Consider the following 8,959-nt stretch of genomic DNA (forward strand, 5'->3'; position numbering starts at 1 on the left):
CATCCACCTACAGTCTACTCATTTATAATGTAATCAGGTCTATATTTATCAAGACTCACAACAAACGCAGTGCGTTGGGAGGTTGTTGCGAAATAAATCCACAAATAGCACAAACTCCAAAGAGGTAAAGTAGCAAGTAGCTGAAGTAACACAAAGACGTAAAACGACGTGAAACCAAGAAAATGTTAACGGTCAAACAATGCAGCGCATTACTGCGGTATAATTAATTATCTTTAAGTGTAACCAAACTTTTTCTGACCAGGAAAGCTCCCCGCTTAACAGCTAGTCAATTAGCCAGACTCTCTAATTTTTACGAGTCTTCCTTAGATAAAAACAAAGGTCTTCTCTTTATTAAAACCAAACGTAGACTGATTTAACACTTCTCCTACAAACCACAGCGCAATCAATTAATCATCATTAGCATGCGAGGATGGAAACTACGGGCGGCGTAACATACCTCGGGGGGAGTTGTGGGGCGTAAAACGTATGCGTGTGTAGAAAACTTACAAACAATAAAAGGAGTCACAAGTGAAATATCGATGAGTTACTAATACTAAATAAAAACGCAGTCACACATTATGGCCACAACAATACGGGTGAAATACATCTTAATATAAATCTAAAAACACATCGTGGAATATACAACTAAAACGTATCAATGTGCGGTGCTACATAATAAAACAAGTGTGTAAAGATATTCTCGTGACATAAGCACATATTGGGGCTTGTTGTTGGCTATGAATTTGTGTTTCAACGCTGACGGTACCAAGGTCGTTGTACATTGTGAGCTGGAGCAGATTTCTCGTTGCTTTTAAATGATCACAATCGACTTCCCAGGTAAAATCACACCAGTGTTTTCATTCGCACACAATCTTTTCCGTTTATTAAACGCGCCCTCAAGCAAACAAGTAGTCGGCACGTCAACTTCAATCCGGTTCAAATTATTCTTATACCCGGAAAAATTAAATTACTAAGACGGTGAATATATATCAACACATATCAAAGTAAACGTAAAAGTAGTGCATTAACAACACACAGTTCGTCAAAGTGTGATCAAAAATGTGAAAGCAATGTTGATAACCAGCTTTTGTGTTGTAGAAATCAGAAGGGTTACCATGAAATCGCGTAAATTTCTAAATATAATTTACTAAAAAGTGCAGACGACTAATCCTAACATGTTACATCATGCACTTACCTGCGAGCAGGTATGGACGCAAACCTCTGACCCTCCAGTCGCCTGGCAACCCGACAAACAACCAGCTGAAGAGCAGCCCCTTGTGGACGCGGTTACTTCGGCGGCAAATACATTCGTCTCCGTCTTTTCATGAGACTTTCGACTGCAGTTAGACAATAACCTTCCCCGACCGTGCAGGTTTACAAACAATGGTCGTCTATATTTGGACCGTAGCATACGTTACCGCTAGCTAGACTCTGATATTCGTATTGAAATAAGGAGAAGCACAGAGAACAAGGCATTGATTATATATAAAAAGTCGTTATTTGTAGTTGCGTTTGCGCGGCGGAAACATTTTATTTCGATGATTTTAACGTTAATTTGTAGACTTTATAAAATATGTTTGCAACAATGCTGCAAACCTTTCCTTATAACTTGTTCTAAAGTAAATTAAACCAAAATTCTAATGCAGTTAATGATTAATGATTTCTAGCAGTGAAAGTGATCACAGGCGACTTCCCAGCTAAATCACACCAGTGTTTTTATCCACTCGCGGGCAATCGTCTCTATTTAGTAAGCGCACACAAGCAAATTTCAAACACATTCCTGGCTTGGTTGACAAATCGCAAAATTCCAAAAATGGGCAGGGTCAAGATCCTTAAGCGCCCTTAAGCAAACAACGAGAGAGTTGAATTGACTCGTGTTGAAGTTATTTGTATAAGCGGAAGTATGATTTGTTTTTGTCGACAAATCTCAGATTCATTCCTGACTTTGTTGACAAACCACAAAACTCTATCAATAAAAGAATTGTTCGAGACAACAAAATTTTAATTTCCAACAGATTCAACGGTAAAGATCGTAAAACGATCAAGATTTCTGTATCGCAATTACTTAAAAGCGTCGGTGATTTGAAGCCATTGTTAATCAATGAAAGGAAAAAGGAATAAAACGGCAGCTTCCATGACAAGTAATTGGAAACAAGCTAAAACATTTTCAACTGTAGTTTGTGTTTCAGGGAAATGTAATTTTAAAAAGTATAATTTTGAAAAAGATATTTTTACATTAAATATTATTATTAGTATTATTATTATCCCCAAAATTTCGCTACTTTACATTTTTACTTTATCGGATGTGGCCAATTAAGTCTACGAATTATTTTTCAAAGTGAAAAAATCAAAACACAAATTTGAATTAATAAATTCATAAACCTGTCTTTTGTCAAACTGATTTTATCCGTTACAAACGAAGACATTACATTGGAATTCATACAGTAAATGAAGGTGTCGGTTTAGCTGAATCTTTCATCTTTTCATTTGTCTTTCTTTTTCTTCATGGAAGGTGACGACGCTGATCATATCATTCATTCTTCATATGCTAAAATATTTCTAGCTATTATTTAAACTCATTCTATTTGGTGCGGATTGACAGCGCAAAGGCTTTAACACATTGAACGTTGAAAGTTGGAAGCAAATGTTTTTTATCAAAGGCCAAGTACTTCGAAGACTCGTGTACAACGTTCGACAGCAATTGTAAGGTTACAATGGGCCCCAACGAGTACAGTTTAACACTTTGCATGCAACATGACATCGATGTCAAGAAGTGATTGAAAATCTAAAATTTCATCATAATCGTTCATTGAACTTAAGTGTCACGTGGGCGCGGATGGTGTTCTCACGATTTTTTTCTTATTGGAAATGCAGTTGAAGATTTTGCGGTTGAAAACGACTAATTTTTAAGGATATCCATAATGAATTATTATTTAAAAAAATGTACGTCCCCACTCCTATTTTAGCACGACACCTCCATAAACATTATCCCAGTTAACATCACATCTACAGTAATATCGCACCTAGGTTTCCATCTACTCGCACGCGGTCTGCTTTGTTCGTTACACGAGTAATCACGAAAACACGTGATCTGCAGGTCAATTTGAACTCAGTTCTAATGAAATTCATGGAAGACGGAAGAACGGCAAACCTCAAACACATTAATTTCCTACAGAATCAACGGTAAATATCGTAAAACGATCAACATTTATTTATCGCAATTAATTAAAGGCGCCTGCTTGATAGTTGATGGACGACATTGATAGTTTGTTTAACTTTCTTTGTTTTTTCACCAAACTAAACCTTAGTTAAGCAAACATTCAGCGAAATTGACAGTAGCTCTTAGCAAAAATGGCAGCACAGCAAACATACCATACCATAACAAACATACCTAACATTTCCGCGTTGTCATGAGGGATTACGTAACAGTAAAAAAACAAGTTTTTAAGGCTTGCGGCAAGTGAAAGAACATCCAGATGATCGGACGAGGTACATCGTGCAGTGATAAGCAGAAAACTTTAGAACAAGACAGAGTGATACCTTTGTAAAGAGTTTGTTATAATACGGTCGGGGGCAAAGTAATAAGCCCACGTTTAAACTTTTGTTTCAAATAAATTTGGCCAAGGGAGCCATGAAAGCTACATAATTTATTTTTAATCGTATTTCCATCTCCTGACTCAATCTTCGTGCAGTTTTTTTCAATTTTTGCAATTTTTGCAAGTTTTGCAATTTTTGCCGTTAACTCTACTGTCAACTTTAGTAACAAAGCTCTATTCTTGAATATTATACACGCAAATGTACAGCTATACATCAGAAAATTCTAATTAAAACAGTGTTGTTTATAATTCTTTGGTTGTTTTGTTACTGTCACGACAATTAAGATTAGGATTGATAAGTTGACAGACAAGACACTGCAAGAATTATGATGAAAATCTTCTACGTCATCAAATGGACTTTGGGAAGTCTCCTAATTCTTCTACTTCTTGACTTGGTAGTGAAATCAGCAGTTGTAGCACCGTGAGAAATCTTTATTTGTATATACAAATTTACCAAACTATAAAAAATAAGATTATGGTATTCATTAAAAAATTGCACTGTATATTTTTGAAAACTAATATCTTGTCATAAAGAAAATATTTTTCGTATTTTTGTACAAGTCTCAGTAGCATAGCTGCATGTTGAGACATTCTCAATATTTTATCCAAACCTTTTCCCACTTGCATGTATATGCAGATAGAAGATATAAACTTACTAATAATGAAGTGTATGTTAATTATTGTCCAATAGTTTTTATACCAGTGAGGTTGTGGTTTCATTTTATCTTGGATGTACTTAGTATGCCGGTATACGTTAAACTCCTTGAGTTGCATTACTATGTCGTGTCTGCACTTTGCTATTTTTGCTTTTTCCAAAACAATTTAACAGGACTTCCTGGATGAATTAAAATACTCTCATGTATAGAAAGAGAGACCAATCGAGCCACATCATCGCCATCAACTTGTTCAAACTCCCACTGTAGAATGACTGGCACCGTCTCTTCCGAGCCAATTAAGGGTTAGACTTAACACAATGTTAGATTTTTTCTTGCGTAGGGTTGGGAAGACTCGGAATACGCTGACAGCAATCTTATATAGCCCACGAGAACAACGTTAAATATTGCATAAAATTTCGCACTTAACTAGGTGGGTAACATACAGACAACATAGGTGATAGATTACGCACAACTCAGCTCATAGCAATCCACCAATACTAAGATGACATCACAACGCACATATTTAAAAGTCCAAACCATTATTTCGTATCATGCATAAAAATGTCTAAAATGATGAATAAGCTTATATCAAACTATAGTGAAGTAAATGCAGCACATTAAAAACACACATTTCGTCACAGTGTAATCACAAATGTAAACGAAAGGTTAATAACCAGCTCTTGTATCGCAGAAATCAGAAGGGTAACCAAGATGGTACCAAGCTGTCCGAACAACGTTTCTTGCCAGAAACTTCACCTGCGCTGTACGTGGAAGAAGAAATCCATGCACCCAAGTTAAACCAAATATCGCGTAAACGGTAAAGAACGTAGAGTAGAGTAGCGGTAGAGAGCGAGAAGTAGCGACATCTAATATATATGTTCGGTCAATATCAGTCTCTCTCATGTGCTGTCATGCTTAATTTTTCGTTTTTATCTCTTTTCAGAGTTAAAAGAGGATGTTCAGGAAAAAAAGCACTTCCCTATAGGTAAGTGCTGAAGATTGGAGTTGACTTTTGAATTAAACAGTTTAGAACGAAATTGTATTTCACAAGTTTTTGTGCGGTTGAATCAAATTAAAAATTTAACCGTTAAAATTATTCCTACGGATTGTAAATAAATTCAACATAGATTTAAACCAGTAGACCTAGTTACTCTAAAACTCTTGATTGATTTTCCACCGATATTATAGTCATGAACTTTCCAACTGATCTGTTATCATCTAATGTTCTTATTAACACGATTCGTTTTGTAGGTTCCCAGTCCGCGACTGTAAAGGTACCAACACAGACATGTGCGACTGCCCTTCCTCTTCTTATCTTCATCCAAAGCAAGGTTTTGCCTCTTATCCCAGGTGGTTTTCCTTTATCTTAAACGATCCCTTAGCCAGACTAAGAGCAAACCAACAGATAGTTTGTCAAACGAATTGTGAACATTGTAAAAACAACTGGATAAACCAGACGTGCACAGAACAACTGAGAAATCATTGTGGAACGAAAACTGAACGAGCAATAAAAAATATTTGTACAAAATATGCTAGATGGCTTGGCTATTCGAAATGACTTGTTACTGTGGCCGTGAAAATCTTTGTTCTAAATCAAACTCCCACGTTTACGGTCATACGTCATCATCAGTCGTTTACATCATTGGCGATTACGTATTTATCACTACGTCATACGCTGTGCCCCGCTATATGTGACTATCACTAATCTTGTTTCCTACATGGCCTATTTTTGGCACTTTAGCACTTTTGGCACCAGTTTAACAATCAATTACGTGTTGAATTTGATGTTGGTTGTAATGGAGTAGTTATGTGCAATAAATGATTTTCAGATTGCTATTCTCCGTAGTTCTACGTCACAGTCATATATAGCATTATTGGTATATACCAGCTAAGATTCTGTACCAGGCATTTGTATAGTTTCTTAGATCAGTCTCAGCTTAATTGCGCCAATTATATAAACGAATTGTTATGACCAGCTTCCGATGTGTGTGAGAAATGCTCCCCGATTATTGCTGTAGTGCATGTATTTGTACTTGTACATATTGTCAGTGTATTCATTCTTCTACAATAAATCTCTGTGTTCATCCACCTACAGTCTGCTCATTTAGTGTAATCAGTTCTAGAGTTATCAAGACTTACAACAAACGCAGTGCGTTGGGAGGTTGCTGTGAAATAAATCCACAAATAGCACAAATGCTAAACTGGTAAAGTAACAAGTGGCTGAAATAACACAAAAACGTAAAACGATGTGAAACCATAAAAATCTTAACGGTCAAACAATGCAGCGCATTACTGCGGTTAAGATAATTATCTTTAAGCACATATCGGGGTTTGTTGTTGGCTATGAATTTGTGTTTCAACGCTGACGGTATAAAGGTCGTTGTACGTTGAGCGATCGAACAGATTTCTCGTTGCTTTTAAGTGATCACAATCGACTTCCCAGCTAATACCACACCAGTGTTTCTATTCGCACATAATCTTTTCCGTTTATTAAATGCGCCCTCAAGCAAACAAGTAGTCGGCACGTCAACTTCAATCCGGTTCAAATTTTTCTTATAAACGGAAGCAGTAAATTACTAAAATGGTGAATACAGAATATATATCAACATATATCAAAATAAACGTAAAAGTAGTGCATTAAAAACATACAGTTCGTCAAAGTACGACCACAAATATAAAAGCAATGTTAAAAGCCAGCTTTTGTGTCGTAGAAATCAGACGAGTTGCCTAGAAATCGCGTAAAGTTCAAAATTGTCAGCAAAAAAAAGTTGTCAACAAACGAAACTAAAGTAAAGAGAATCAGCTTTGAGTGATCAGTTCATGAAACTTGCGACTGCAGTTAGACAATAACCTTACCCGGCCGTCCAGGTTTGCAAACAATGGTCGTCTATATTTGGACCGTAGCATGTGTTACCGCTAGTGGGCGATGCGTACAGGCATTGATATATATATATACAGCACAGTAGTCCCGCCAGCACCGACGGATGCTTTACTTAAATACACCATAACGGTGTGGGTTTGACGAACTAAAACTTTGTGTGCAGAATTTCACCATCGTCCTTCTGAATTTTTCGGTCTTCAAGTGTTAGGTTAAACCCTTATTGGCAGGGTTGCCATCGGTCTGGACTCGAAAATAAAGACGAGGAGGATACGAAAGAAGAATACCACCTTCAACAGTGCACAACCAGACATTACCTGCATGTTCTTAATTTTGGTATCTCTTTGGCACAAAAGAGTATATTAAAGTGGTCGAAATGCCCAAAATAGGAACCTCTGCCCAAATCATAAGACAAAAATAAGGAGATCTCTTAGAAGTAAGAACAAAAATATGTTCTAAGACACAGACCTTCAAAATAAAGACAAATCTTAGAAATAAGCACGGTGTGACAACCCTGCTTATTACCTATACGTGTATAAGCACAATGCACATTGTAGTTGAAATTACTCGTGTGAGGTGGCTGTTGAGAATTTTTAAGACGCCCGTTGTAAAAGACGAACGTTTACAATTGCGCTTATTTACACGATGCTGCCGATGGAAGCAATGAATGCGTTCTTAGAATGCTCACAAGGCTATGATCGTCATATTTTTTGTACAATTTAAGTTTAAAGACAAATTTGCAGATTTCGGATTAATTTAAATTGGTTTCAAAGAAGTAGATAACGGGTGTCAGTGCTCTGGAATTTAAATCTCGGGACGGACCACGTAAAAATTACCTAGAGAGTGAAAATTGGTTGAGATTCCGCATAATAACGAAAGTAACCGATTTCTATCGAAACTCACTGAACTTTTTTCTTTGAATTTGTGAACAAAAACCACGCAGTCTGTTAACCAGTGTGCAATGAAAACAATAAGTCAAAAACAATAGAAATCTGATAAGTACATTTGGCACCTCTGGTTAAAACAAAATGTTCGAAATGCATTAAAAATTACAAAAACAGCAAATGCACGAAGATAACAAGGAGACGTGCAAGGTAAACCACAAATGGGAGATCTGAACACTTTACACGATTTTTATAAGGTTACAACTTCAAGCCTCGTGATGTTTCGAGCACGTGATGCTACCTGTGCAGGTGCGTATAGGGTCTTGTGACTTGCGCGCCGGCTTACAAAGAAAAGAGAATAGGAAACAATACTCACATAGATTAGGGTCATGCTGCACGGGCGTCGAACCACGCTGTACTGATGTAGTTCAAAGTTCAAACGACTTTTAATCAACAAGGAGACAACAAGTAACGAAATTGGTTCAGAATCGGAACTAATTGGAAAGATTATTTTGGTTCAGAAACAACTAATTGGACGTAAACAAGTTCGAGGCGAATCATTTCGACCACTGTAAAGGTCTTTTAAAAATTCAGCAAAGCGCTATAACATGTATTGTATAACAACACGTAACACAAACAACATGTTTAACAACGCACGGTGTCGCCCTGACGTTCTCGCAAAGGGGAATTCCCTGTATATATCTAAATCGCCTCTACCCCTCTAATTTTAAATTTGTTTCAAACAATCGACGCCAATGCAAGCCGGGATCTGTTCATTTTATGGAATCTAAGCTCGATTCCTGGAGTCGTCGCTGATGTAAATATAAAGGAAGAAACTTCGCGGCACCCCGAGTATTGGAAACAGCGCTCCAGGGTGACCCGGCACAATGGTTGGGAACCAATGCTGTGTTGTATTAGCATTTACGCGCCTGCCCGGCAGCATCG

The sequence above is a fragment of the Clavelina lepadiformis genome, chromosome 4, assembly GCF_947623445.1.
Source record: "Clavelina lepadiformis chromosome 4, kaClaLepa1.1, whole genome shotgun sequence".
Taxonomy (NCBI): Eukaryota; Metazoa; Chordata; class Ascidiacea; order Aplousobranchia; family Clavelinidae; genus Clavelina; species Clavelina lepadiformis.